Consider the following 15039-nt stretch of genomic DNA (forward strand, 5'->3'; position numbering starts at 1 on the left):
AGCTACATTATTCCCTACTTAATATGCACCATCAGGTCTGTTTGTTTTAAGTTGATAATCAAGGCTTTAACAGCCCTATGCTTTCAACTCAGAATAAATAAATATATATATATATGTAATAATTTTTTTATTTGTTTCAACAGTGGCCCTCAAAACACAGAATATATTCTGTGTTTTGAGGGCCACTGTTGAAACATAAAAATAATAATAATATAACCTCAACAGAAACTCTCCTCTTTACATTTCAATCATCTCCCTGCTTTCAGTTTTGTGTTTGTAGATTGCTAGAATTGCTTTTCAGATGAGAGATGGATTTTTCTCTAGTATTAAGCAACCGTTTTGCAGGAATCAAATTGGAAGCGGAGAACCCCACTGGAGAGTAAATAAAAACAGGGCTTTGTTTTCTCTATGTCCTCTGGTTAAAAAAAAAGTGAATAATATACTCTTGGTCCATTCATTTTATTTATTTTTTTATTTTTTATTTTTTTTTCTCACCACTGTATGGCGCCAGAGACTGCTTCAAATCATCTGTAGTACCACAGCTGACCTGAAGAGCGCAGTAGAGACACTGCTGATATTTGCCATAGGACTCTTCACTGCATGTGAGCCGCCACTGGTTTTGCTTCATTATCACCCAGTTTATAGCTACACAGTACCAGGAATGTTGAATACCACAGGTAAGGATGCCGTACTATCCTCGATATTGTAGTCTGTAGTGTCTTCTTTATCTTCTTAAGTTTTGCTCATGGTTTTTAAGCCTGTAATGCAACCTGTCTATGTCCAGTTTACCAAGTGAAATTGGGACCAAAGCATTGTTTGATTGAATACATGGTCTTTTGAAATCAACAACAAACGATTTTGGTGGTGTTTTGTCCTCACTTTTGTTAATAAGCATATCTCTAAGCCTTAAATACAATTCACTCAGCTATATTATTTACATTTAGCATTGTGTATATCTATTGTATATCTGATATGCATAGGAATATTCAACCTATTAACATTTATTTACAGATGTCTCTATACGGAGAGTCCAACATCATCTGTAATGCTCCACCACCATAAAATGTCTTCAACAAACTTCATGTAAAAAAATTCAATCTTTCATTTTCTCCCATTCATTGCTGTTTATAGAAGGTGGGAAAAACCAACAATTGTCTGCATTTGTTTGTATCTAATAGTTCTGTTTGTATCTAATGTTTCTAGTTTCCACAACTTATAAATTTCTACAAGTTAGAGACTGTCTCTTCTAATAAGACGTCACAATCTTCTATCAGAAAAGAAAGTCCTTTGTAAGTCCTTGAAACTGTACAACGCTCACAGCCTTCAAAGCTACATTCTCCTTTCTTGTTCTAATGCAAATAAATGCACATCCTTGATTTTTACTCTAAAAAAATATCTGAGACAACATCATTGAGTTAAAAGCAAACTAATGTACCTTGCTTTCAAGAGTGACCCCTCTTCATTATGTATAAGACGTTCTAGGTGCACTGTGCACTTTGTCAAGGGAATCTGGACTAACGTAAAAGTGTACTCTGGATAACCTACACAGCATACGAGATTTTGTGGAACAAAATGTTCTTATATAGAAGGTCTCCTTGTATTAAATCTGAAAAAGCACTTTAGCATTAAAAACATGGTTTGACAATAACACTTCAGTCTTAATAATTTCATGAATGTTTGGGGATGTAATAAAAATGTCAGAAATATATGGAAAGTATAATGTTTGCTACAGAATATTGGCATGGGGGAGTAGATTTCAGGAGATTGGAGGTTGTATAGCAGTAGAAAAACGTAACGTGAGACCTACTATAAATAAAAACAGAACATTATTATAAAACATCTTGCCTCTCCTGTGCTTAAAAGTGGCGTCTAATAAGCTGGTGTGAAACATATATATATATATATGAATCGTACTGTTAGTGAGAAGAGTGCGAAGCGGAGCCTCATACGCAAGACTTTCCCTGCCTGAGGTGTGTTTGTTTCTCCGTGTGTTCATTTCTCTGTTTGAACATTTAAATGTCTTAATCGGTATGTAATTAACAGCAGGGTATAGTACTGAAAGAAAAAAATCATAATTCACAAAATCCTCTGTGTCTATCTATCTATCTATCTGTCTCATCTGTCCATAAGGCCTATAAACCTTCATAAATGTTTTCTTTTTTTTCAGAACACTTAAACAGGACTTTTTTAATTCCAACAATCAGTGTTTGTTGTAAAATCTTGTATATCTATATTTTTAATAATTATTAATTAATAATTTCAGGTTTCCAGAAAAGTATTGAGCAGCACAACTGTTTCCAGTATTGTTAGTAATAAGAAATATTTCTTGAGAAGTAAATCAGCATATTATATTGTTTTCTGAAGGATCATGTGAAAATCCAGCTTTGAATTCAAAGGAACAAGTTTGAAAAAAACTTATAATAAAAAAATCTTAAATATTAAAATCTATTCAGATAGAAAAAAAAATCTTATTATAATAATATTTTACAATATTTCTGTTTTAACTGCATATTTATTAAATAAGTGTTGGTGAGCATAAAAAAAAAATGTTTTTCTGCTTTTATGATGCAATTTTGGACCTGGATAGCCTTTTTTTTTTTTTTTTTTACTTTGTCTTTTTTGTATAGAACTAAGCAGCATGAATATCTTTCAAAACATTTTCCTTTTTGTGTTCCACAGAAGAAAGAAATACATGGCTTTGGGACTGCATGAAACGGTGAGCAAATAATGACACAATTGTAATTTTTTGCCTGATCGATGCCCCAATGCATTTTTATCCAGCAATTTATTCTGGGGCTGATATTTGCTGTTTAATGCAGTTTTGCTTCTGTATGGGTTGCATTTCCTGAGAGCTTTACCTCATATTGTTTTTCCAGTGCACGCCGTGCTCACGAGGTTCCACGCTGGCGGTACAGCAGCATGTCATTGAATAGAAAATAACCATAGATCGTGCTCTTCCATTCCCAGTGGGAATTCACCACACATCTTTGGTGTGCAGACACCTACTGAGAATTCAAAGCTTTCCAGAGAAGAGTCCGAGTTCACCTCCTCCACTCGGATTTCTGTACGCCTTGTATGATGGCTGATGGAGAACACAATGTCAACGTGAGAGCTGGGGAAAGAATGTTTAGCCACAAACAAATCAATTAATGTTCTGCTCCCATGCACTTCCTGTAGAAGCCTCTTTGAAATGTCTTCTCCTTGAACTAACGTGCTCCCAGTGGGTAAGAGGAGTGCACGGCAGGGTTTCGGGTGCAACGGACCATGGAGATGCAAAAGGGCTTCAAAGAACCATGTTGTTGCTCAGAATGCAGAGTTGAGATGTTAGGAATGCTGGAAATGAGGTGTGCAGGAGTGCGGGTGGAAAATGTTATCAATATCATTGAGCCTTTTCTGTCCGTACAGTATTTCTTGTTTGAGACAGAAGATGAAAGTGCTACATGTGTCAGGGATTAAAGGTGTTGATGAACAGACCTCATTAATGGTAACTTTATTAGCAGCCACCCTTTTAAAGAGCATGCTTGAATGCTCATACTTAGTTGAATTCATTAAACAGATGTGCCGCTTTAACACATCATATTTCGGTGCAAGAAAACTACAGGCTTTTCACCACCATTTATTCAAGTCATAATTCCTTAAAGGAATCGTTCACCCAAAAATGAGAAGTTGTTGAAAATTTACTCAACCTCTGACTATCCAATATGTAGATAAGTTTGTTTCTTCGTCAGAACAGATTTGGAGAAATTGAGCATTACATCACTTGCCAATCCTCTGCAGTGAATGGGTGCTATGAGAATAATAATGTCCATAATAATAGTAAAGTCCATAATAACGCTTCCTTCAGTGAAAAAGTTAATCCCCTGTTGTCCTCTCACATTAAAATCCACCATCATATTTGTTTAGAACTGTTTTTACTTGCTTAATCTGTGCATATTTCTCTCCTGATTCAGAGAAGATTACTTTTTCATTGGAAAAATGCAGTCCTTTTTTAGTTTTCCTCAAAATTATGTATAGAAGTTAAAATCATATTAATGATGGATTGTTTTGTTTTTATCAGCTGTTCCAACTCTCATTCTGATGGCACCCATTCACTGCAGATGATCCATTGGCGAGCTTGTGATGTAATGCTAAATTTCTCCAAGTCTGGTCTGATGAAGAAACAAACTCAGCTACATGTTGGAAAACCTGAAGTTGAGTAAACTTTCAAAAAAAAAAAAAAAAAAAAATATATATATATATATATATATATATATATATATATATATATATATATATATATATTATGGTCTTTAGCCAAAAATGAAAAATAAATACAGTAAATAAATAAATAATTCTGTCATCAATTACTTACCCTCATGTCATTCCAAACCTGTAAGACTTTCTTTCTTTCTGCAAAACAGAAAAGAGGTTTTGGAAAAAAAAAAAAAATTGTTTTTAAATATCTGCTTTTGTGTTCTGCAGATTTAGAATGACATGAGGCTAAGTAAGTGAACTGTGCCTTTAAGGGAATCGGGTGCTGAAACTACACGGACAGCGCATACAAATGAATATCATTGGGCATGATTCATTCTCTGTGAATTTCCTAGTCAAAGTAATCATGACAGACAGGGCTACCTGCAGGACCTACTGTAAAGATGTTTAATTATGGTGCTGTCAGTCTGCTTCTCTCAGGACTGACTACAGATCTGCATTCAAATTAGCCAAGTGTTCAAAAGCAAGTGAAATCCTGGCAAATTCTTGAGATGGCATGGAGAGCTGAGCTCTGGTTCTTTTACCATTTCGTGTTATTCTTCTCTACAACAGTGAAACCCTGAGAACTTTTCTCCAGGCTTTTTTGTTTTATCTTCGTTTCGAAGGTTCAGTGGAAGTGCAGCGGCTGCTAAATCCAAGAGCGAGAATCTGCGTGAATCATATTTGCAGTGTTTGAAAGGAGCAGAAAGCCATTGTTGGCAGCTCATTGTTACTTATTAAATATGGAAAGTGAATAAAAATTGGGGTTTTTAAAGAAAACCGTTGAAAACGATTTGAAACAAAAAAAATAGACATGATCATTTTCCTGCAAAATGAAATCTAATCATGAGCGGTCCTTTTGGCTCCATGTTTAGTTTTTCCAATGGCCTCTAAATGGCCTTTTTAGTTTATTTTGTTCCAGCCTTCAGCCTTCTTAGATTTTTATTCATAAATCATTATTAGGATGTAATTATTATGTATGCTGCAAGGTGAAGCAACTGTGGCATCTTTGAGAACCCCTGCTGTTTCTGGTGTTTGCGTGATTTGAGGGGCTTGTTATCAATTCGGTTACTTTACAGCGAGAGATTTTAGGATAATAATAATTGGCATGCCTGGTATCTACTTGGTACATAGGAAGCATCCTAACTAAAATGAGTCACTGATTTAGAATATATTTTAATGTTTCTGAAAGAAGTCTCTTATGCTCACCAAGGCTACATTTATTTATTTAATAAAAAGTAATATTGTGAAATAATATTTAAAAAAAACCAAAAAAAAGTGTTTCCTATTTTAAAATTTTATTTATTTGTGTAATGCGAAGTTGAATTTTCAGCATTACTCTAGTCTTCAGTGCCACATGATCTTTCAACAATCATTCTGTTATGCTGATTTTCTGCTCAAGAAAATATTTTATTATTATCAGTGATGACAACATTTGTGCTGCTTAATATTTTTGTGGAAATTGTGATGCTTTTTTTCAGGGCTCTTTGATGAATTGAAAGTGTAAAAGTACAGGTGCTGGTCATATAATTAGAATATCATCAAAAAGTTGATTTATTTCACTAATTCCATTCAAAAAGTGAAACTTGTATATTATATTCATTCATTACACACAGACTGATATATTTCAAATGTTTATTTCTTTTAATTTTGATGATTAGAGTTTACAGCTCATGAAAGTCAAAAATAAGTATCTCAAAATATTAGAATATTACTTAAGACCAATACAAAGAAAGGATTTTTAGAAATCTTGATCAACTGAAAAGTATGAAAATGAAAAGTATGAGCATGTACAGCACTCAATACTTAGTTGGGGCTCCTTTTGGCTGAATTACTGCAGCAATGCGGCGTGGCATGGAGTCGATCAGTCTGTGGCACTGCTCAGGTGTTATGAGAGCCCAGGTTGCTCTGATAGTGGCCTTCAGCTCTTCTGCATTGTTGGGTCTGGTGTCTCTCATCTTCGTCTTGACAATACCCCATAGATTCTCTATGGGGTTCAGGTCAGGCGAGTTTGCTGGCCAATCGAGCACAGTAACACTATGGTCATTGAACCAGCTTTTGGTACCTTTGGCAGTGTGGGCAGGTGCCAAGTCCTGCTGGAAAATGAAATCAGCATCTCCATAAAGCTTGTCAGCAGAAGGAAGCATGAAGTGCTCTAAAATTTCCTGGTATATGGCTGCATTGACTGTGGACATCAGAAAACACAGTGGACCAACACCAGCAGATGACATGGCAGCCCAAATCATCACTGACTGTGGAAACTTCACACTGGACTTCAAGCAACATGGATTCTGTGCCTCTCCACTCTTCCTTCAGACTCTGGGACCTTGATTTCCAAATGAAATGTAAAATTTACTTTCATCTGAAAAGAGGACTTTGGACCACTGAGCAACAGTCCAGTTCTTTTTCTCCACAGCCCAGGTAAGATGCTTCTGACGTTGTCTCTGGTTCAGAAGTGGCTTGGTAGCCCTTTTCCTGAAGACGTCTGAGCGTGGTGACTCTTGATGCACTGACTCCAGCTTCAGTTCACTCCTTGTGAAGCTCTCCCAAGTGTTTGAATCGGCTTTGCTTGACTGTATTCTCAAGCTTGCGGTCATCCCTGTTGCTTGTGCACCTTTTCCTACCCAAATTCTTCCTTCCAGTCAACTTTGCATTTAATATGCTTTGATACAGCACTCTGTAAACAGCCACACCTTTCAGTAATGACCTTCTGTGACTTACCCTCTTTGTGGAGGGTGTCAATGTTCGTCTTCTGGATCATTGCCAAGTCAGCAGTATTCACCATTATTGTGGTTTCAAAGAACAAGAGATACCCAGAATTTATACTGTAGGGATGGTCATTTATTCAAACTCAAATGTAAATATTCTAATATTTTGAGATACTGATTTTTGACTTTCATGAGCTGTAAGCTCTAATCATCAAAATTAAAAGAAATAAACATTTGAAATGTATCAGTCTGTGTGTAATGAATGAATATAATATACAAGTTTCACTTTTTGAATGGAATTAGTGAAATAAATCAACTTTTTGATGATATTCTAATTATATGACCAGCACCTGTACAGCATTTATTTGAAATATAAATCTTTTGTAACATTATACATTTCTTTACTGTGACTTGATAAATTAAATGCTGAATAAAAATAGTAATTTCTTTCAAAAATAATACTAATCCCAGATTTTTGAGTGGTAGCGTACAATTAAAACATGTTTAAAAGGGCAAATTTTTATTTTATTTTTTTTTTGCACGTGTGTAGGAATTATTCAAAAAGTGGTGAGACACTTTATAAGTCCTGGCAGCCTCTCATCACACACTTAGTTGCCATCGAGAAAAAAAAAAAAAAAAAAGCTTAAAAAATAAACTTTACTGAAACTTTAATTTTTTAAAAAATTTTTTATTATTATTAGGCCTAAAATCTGTTGCAACATGAATATAAAGATGCATGTTTTTGTCAAAGATGTCTTATATTTTTTTCCTGTTATGTTTGTCTTCTCGCCACAGGAAGTTTACTTTCTGTCAGCAGCTCAGCACACAAGCTGTGCCCGGCGCGACTTTGGTTATGAATATTGATTACATTGTGCAACGTTTCCTTGATTTGCTGAACAGCAGATGTTGGTAGGTGAGTACTATTTATGGGATTATCATTTAGTGATTACATGCTTGTTTTATGGAGTCAGCTACAAATTTTCCACTGCATGTGACCGAGCAAATTTACAGTGACTTATAGTAATATATTGATTATTTTCCAAAAAAGTGTGTTGGGGAAGAATTGTATTATTCCTAAAAATGCTTTCTCCGTGATGGATGCATGCAGTGCTGCCTTAGAATTTGGACAACATTAGGTGTTGTTTCATGGCAGGAGTGCCTATAATGGCTCACAATGCTGTGTAGGTCGGAAGCTCGCTATAGGTTTTGGAAAAGAGCTACTGAATTCAGTAGCTGATGTGAACATGGGAGACATTTTATTTGTATCCTATTGGTTTCCTCTGCAGTGAAAGGCACATGACATCACAGATCCCATTGAGTTTGCAGGCTCAGTGAAGTAATGGTTTCATTTATGACTCAAAGCCATCTTACAATAACATTCTAAAACTGGTTTCGCTTATAAGAAATGAGGGCAATGCTGCTGTACAGAGATAAGACATAACCATACATTTTCCCTTTGACACGGGAATACAGGAGCACAGTGCTTTCTTGGACTCTAGTGACAGTAGCTGATTGACTCATATACAGCCTAGACCGAAGACTAGAGGAGTCTGTACCTTATCTTGCATTGTTACAAAGCCATTAAATGTCTCCGGTCATTCAAATTAAATGTGTCAGAATGCAAATGCAAAATGGCCTCAATTTAATTTGGACTCTTTTGCATCTCATATATCCTAAATGGAGACAATTAAATGATATTCTGCCTTTCTTCTTTTTTCACATTTTGACAAAATTACAACTTTATTGGAAATTATGCCAAATTAATTCATTTTCCTTTATTGATACTCTTGCCTCCTTGGTAATCAATGCAGATACAAACATAAAAAGAAAGTTAATTATTTAAGTTAATTAGTTATTTAAGTTAATTAGTTCATGGTGGTAATCATAATTTAAAAATGTAATAATTCATATTTTTATGTTGTTTTTTTTTTTTTGAGTTCATGGTGGCAATCATAATTTAAAAATTTAATAATTCATATTTTTATGATTTTTTTTTTAAAGACAAGGGTAGAACATTTACTGTATACAATTATCTGAAAAAAAGTCTGAAAAGTATCAAAAATAAATAAAGGTATTTTAAAAGTTCCAAAATAGCTTTAATGTGACCTTTTAATTAAGACAATACAGTTGAAATGTGTATGTTGTCATAAAAATCAACTCTTGGGATATAAAAGTGCTTGTAGTTTTTGAGGAATGGCTTTGCATGTCTTGAGTGGGACCAAGCCGGGTTAACTGCTGGTACAATGAGATGAACAGCAGCCTGTGATCTATTAGACTCTTTAAGTCAAAGTGCTCAGTTCCAGCTCTTAAGTCCAAAGGCCATTTGCCTTATTACATTTTTCATTATAGTTTTTAACTAAGCTTATCATCACAGTAATAGGGATTCTGTCCACATGGTTATCAATGGGGGATTTGATAATTGGAAAATTAAGATTGGCGCTGTTCATTAGATTTAATCTTATTTTTCCCTTACAGACCATTAAATTTGATGATGTCATATTGTCAAGAAAAGAAATCATCAGGAATGAGCTGATCTCACATGTTCACACTTACACTGATAATGAGAGGACTTGACAAGTGTGGAAGTGTATGGAGAAGGACATTTCAGAGTTTGAAGGCAGAAATGACTACTGATTCACTGGATGGTGCTTGAATAGATTTGTTATCAGGTTCTACAAGTGACAAAACACTGTCATGAACTTTCACTTAAAAAATGTCCAATTAGCTCATCTTGAAGTACTAACATTACTTTTTTTGTCCCAGCAGAACTCCATGTGGCAACACATATGTGGAATATTCCCATCATGGAGCCTGACAAATCAGTGTATGAGGAACAGACTCACAATAGGTCAGTTAAATAATGCCACTGGGACAAACAACCATATGGCAACTCAGAACCATAGAAGGATACACAAGCAAATATATTAATACTAGTGCTGTCAAACGATTAATCACATCCAAAATAAAAGTTTTTGTTTACATAATATATGTATGTGTAGTGTATATGTATTATGCATATATAAATGCACACACATACTGTATATATTTTGAAAATATTTACGTGTATATATACATTTCTATATTTCTATTCTTATATTTTATATTATATAAAAATATACTTAATATATAAACAATGTATTTTTCTTAAATATATACATGCATGTGTTTGTATTTATATATAGATACGTACATAATAAATATACACAGCATACACACATATTATGTAAACAAAAACGTTTATTTTGGATGCGATTAACCGTTTGACGGCACTAATTAATATTAAAAGTTATTCTGAACTTATTTTTACTTTATTTGTTTGTGTTTTCCAGGCAAAGTTATTGGTAGGATATGTCCTCTGACCAGAGATATTTAAAACCATGGCAGATTCAAAGAGCATCCAGTGGTTAATTGGTTTATTTCTGTACCAGCAAATCAAAATAAAAGCACATCTAATTTAAAAGTCAGGTAGGTCTAAATTTAGTTTGTGTTTTCTAGACATTTGAGGTTTTTCTCTGTTCTTTCTCTGGAGACCTGGTGACTACAAGAGAATAACAAGTGAGAACAAAGTGTCTCTACATGATCCTAAATATATTTGTACTTTTCCACCAGATCAGCACTAATGCAGGAACTTTTGTGAAAGCCAAACGTCAACAGTTTTGTAATCTTGCTTTCTAATTGCATTTTGTCCCAAAACTCTACATGTAAATTGATAGCAGAAATGTTTTTGCAAGGCAGGAAGGAAGCAATTGGAAAAAAGCTTAAATATTTATAAAGTTCTCCAAAACTTTATCAGAGTTTTTGAGAAGGATTAACCAAAAGTTTTTAGCTTATATCTTATGTCTTAACCCCTATCGCAAATAATTCATAATATTCTCCAACGAACGATTCACCATATTACATTTTTCTATCAAGGGAAGAAATCACAAAAGAAACACTGGAAACCTCTTGAACTCAAGGCAGAAAAAAATCAATAGACTTAGGAATTTAATTTTGCAGGTAAAGAGAGTTGTAGTTTTATATTCTTGAACAGTACATTAAAATATTTCTCCTTAAAGAGAGAGAAAAAAAAAAAAAAACCTTCAATTATTTAGTTTGATTGACCTCATTGGAGAAAGTTCACACTGTAACTACAAAATGTTGCAGTATGTAGTTCTCTGGTACACCATCACATTCTCACATTTTTGCATCAGACTGGTTGTATTTGATCAAATACATTATTTATTATAAAATATAAAGTCAACATAAAATGGCATCAGCCCATTTTAGTTCTGTATTTTGAAATACACCTAAATGAATCTGATGAAAATGCATGTAGAGTGGGACATTCTTTACTCAGCAGGATTTGATAGGATTTTGAAAAGTGTCTCTATATGACAGTCAGTCGGAGGGAAGAGCTGACAAGAAATGAAAAAGGGGTTTTAGAGGTGGATACTATTATTACGTTTTAATAAAATATGTTATTAAAATTAAATATGGGGGTGATTCTCCAACAAACTCCAGCATATTCAGTTGTCAGACTCGACTGGAACTTCAAATAGCAGTGGCTTCTATAGTCAGATGAAACAAACAAACAAAAAAAAAGCTTTTTAGCAGCAAACTCTCAAGATGGTTGGGATAAAACAAAAAAAGAACCCCATATATTCAATGAAATATACTGCTGGATCTTTAATGTTGTGGGCCTATGTTTCTGCTGGAGGTCCTGGACATCTTGTTTAGACACACGGCATCATGGATTCAATTAAATACCAACATATAAAAAATTTAATACTGACTGCCCATGCTAGAAGTCTTATAATGGGCTGTGGTTGGATCTTCCAACAGGACAGTGATCCACAAACAAACATCAAAACCGAAACAAAAATGAGTCACTGAGCACAAAGCCAAGCTTCTGCTGGCCGTCCCAGTCCTCTGACCTGAACCCTGTGGAAAATAAGTGGTGAACTGAAGAGAAGAAGCACCAACATGGAGCTGGGAATCTAAAGGGTCTGGAGTGATTCTGGATGAAGGAATGGTCTCTGATCTCTTGTCAGGTGTCTCTAACCTCATCAGGCATTATAGGAGAAAATGTAGAGCTGTTAAATTGGCAAATGGAGGTTTCAAAAAGTATTGAATAAAAGGGTGCTGTTAATTGTGGCCAATGTGTATTAGAGAAAAACATGTATTTCATAATGAGATTTCTCTGCCATTTTAAATTCTTATTCTCCAATGAAAGGTCAAAAGGATTAATGATACAGATTTATTTTCACAGCCACCTTTGATCATATTTACCATGGGTATGAATAATTTTGAGCACAACTGTATATATAAAAATGAATTAATTTTTATGTCATTATGGTATAATTATTTAAAACAATGAGATCAACAAATGAGGTCACAAATAATCTAAAAGTAATCAAAAAGTAGTCTGATTATATTACTAAAATGTGTAATGTAACAATATGTAACTAGCTACCGTTTTTGTCATGTAATTTGGAATCAGTAACAGACTACAATTTATAAGTAATCTACAGCACTGCATACAATTATGTATTTCTTTGTTAAACTCAAAATTAAAGTAGTAGGGGGTAGTCGTGGCCTAATGGTTAGGGAGTCGGGCTTGTAACCTGAAGGTTGCCGGTTCAATTCTCGCGTCGGCAGGAATTGAAGGTGGGGATTGTGAATGAACAGCACTCTCTCTACCTTCCATACCATGACTAAGGTGCCCTTGAGCAATGGCTGCCCACTGCTCTGGGTGTGTGTTCACTGTGTGTGTGCGTGTGCACTTGGATGGGTTAAATGCAGAGCACCAATTTCGAGTATGGGTCACCATACTTGACAATATGTCATGACTTAACTTACTTAACTTAAAACTTGAGGGATGCAGTTCACAGCAGTATGGTGAGGTGAATCCTGGCCTGAAAAGCAAACCCTGGACGTTAGGAGGAAACATCTCAAGGGGTTTGAGAGAATGTTTGATGTGTTTTTCTGTTGTAAATTCATTAAAATTTCATGCATATTTAAATCCTCCAACATTTACATTCTTGGCTCAAACCTATAGGCCAGATTTGAAGCTTGACTAACAATTTAAAGAGATGCTAAATCTTTCATTTATTATTAATTAGAATGCTGATAATTAAATGCACGTCTAGTTTTGCATGTATAGAATCTTTTCGGCTTCTTTTAATGAAAGAAATGCAAATGCATGCTCCATAAATACACATTTTAATATGGTATATTTGCTTTTGGATATGAAAAGCAATGCTAAAAATCTATCATTTTACATTCACGCAAACCTCTACATAACATTGCACTTTTAGACTTGATGATTAAACTGGGAAAATTGAAAAGAAGCCTTTTGTGTTCAGTGGAAGCAAGGAAGCCGTACATGTTTGGACTGACGTGAAGGTCAGTAAATGATGTCAGAATTATTATCAGAACTATTCTTTTACCATATTTACCGGGTTGTATTGCAGTGCGACAACATTTCACTACAGATTTGTAGCCAATATAAAGCTGAAATGATCAGAAGAGCGTTGGACAAAATGAAGCTTTGCAGTAGTGATACGTGCAGCTCCCAGTGGAGCTGTTTTTACAACCCTCGCTCTCGTTCCATTCTGCTGATCTTTCTTTCAGAGATGCTGTTTTCCTGATAGTTCCCCTGGCCAAAGCCCACTATTACAGTAGATGAAACTTGGCCAACCAAGCTCGCCTCACAAGTGATGTCTCACCTCATAATGCCGGAAGAGACTGGACTGAGATGATCTGTCTCCACCGGCCCGTCGCCGTCGCTCTCCAGGGAGGCTAATTATGGGATCGAGAGAGTCAGATCAACTGGATATCATGACAATGCTTTGTTTTCATGAGTTCTGTGAGGTAGGACAAAAGTGACATTGGAGAAGGATGTAAAGATAGGGATAATGAACACTTGGGCTCTGTTCCAAACAGTGAACTGACTTGCGTAACATATTTGGAACCTTCAACATAGTAAAAATATGTTTCATAATATATTTGATCATATTTATGTAAAATATAGAATATATTTATGCAAATATATAAATATTTTTTCATTGCCCCTGAAATACATTTTGGTTCATGAAGTTTGAAACTAAATATATTTTCAATTCCAAAAAATATATTTCTTTGAGCTTAACTGTTTACACATGTACAGTGTGTAAAATATATTTGCCCAGATGCCTACTAGCTTTCTAGGATTTGGAACAGAGACTAGATCTGATAATAATCTAAGTTATGATTCTTGCTGTCTGTTCTTTTTTCACTTTAGATGGAAGTATAAAGGTCTGCACAAGTCATAATTTGAGGAAAAGTTTAGTTTCCTTAAGCTCTCAATGTTTGACAAGATAGTTTCACATAATATTTTTTTTCTTTCAGTTCTTAGTTACACTTCAGACGTGTGTGTGTGTAAGAGCGAGAGAGAGAGAGAGTTTTATAATCATCCTAATTTAGGTGCTCAGTTATGTGTGGAAAAGAGCACTCACAAAATCCATTAATGTACTTAGTCTATCTCCAGAGATAATATGTATATATTTCATAGAGTATATATCTGAGAGTTTGTGCCTGAAGTAATTCAGAGAGGGACATTTTATACACAAAGAGCAACTAATGAGCAGGGAAATGAAAAACATTGAGAAATAACTTTAAAGGTGCACTCTTTATTTCAAATTTATTTTATTGGATTCTTCAGCACAGAACATCAAATTAATAGATACAAATTTGGATTTTATGAAATTAACATTCTGCACTATTAATACCCCAATAAACACCTCCCTCAAACATCTACCTACATAGCTGCCCATGAAAAAACAACCTAATGTTAATGTGCTTTCAAGCAAACAAACCTTAAAAAATTACAAAGAATAACATAGTAACACACACACACACACACACCAACTACTGGTCGGGATCCTTAAACAAACTCCAGTTTTAACCTACAAATGATTTACTTACAGTTGGAAATGAAAGTAAGTACTTTTGCATCAAATAAAATTACACACATCATCTTTAAAGAATTATATTATTTATTTATATGATGTAAATGTCCTTATTTTAGGGCTAAACATTCACAATTTATTCAATGTGGGCGTTCCCATCTGGACCAAGTCAT

The 15039-nt window shown here is 34.6% G+C and overlaps 1 long non-coding RNA gene across 5 annotated transcripts; it reads left to right on the plus strand.

The window, feature by feature from the left end:
* Positions 1–515: 515 nt before the first annotated feature.
* LOC131550512 (uncharacterized) lies at positions 516–10387 on the plus strand. 5 transcript variants are annotated; one of them, XR_009273549.1, is made up of 9 exons: positions 516–677; positions 1012–1083; positions 1204–1289; positions 2680–2716; positions 2877–3105; positions 7734–7851; positions 9414–9607; positions 9702–9786; positions 10268–10387. It is a non-coding gene; the product is annotated as an uncharacterized LOC131550512 (long non-coding RNA). The 5 variants fall into 5 exon arrangements; XR_009273547.1 differs by having other exon boundaries at positions 9414–9583; positions 9705–9786; XR_009273550.1 differs by having other exon boundaries at positions 7734–7847; positions 9414–9583; positions 9705–9786.
* Positions 10388–15039: the final 4652 nt, after the last annotated feature.

The sequence above is a fragment of the Onychostoma macrolepis genome, chromosome 12 (assembly GCF_012432095.1).
Source record: "Onychostoma macrolepis isolate SWU-2019 chromosome 12, ASM1243209v1, whole genome shotgun sequence".
Taxonomy (NCBI): domain Eukaryota; kingdom Metazoa; phylum Chordata; class Actinopteri; order Cypriniformes; family Cyprinidae; genus Onychostoma; species Onychostoma macrolepis.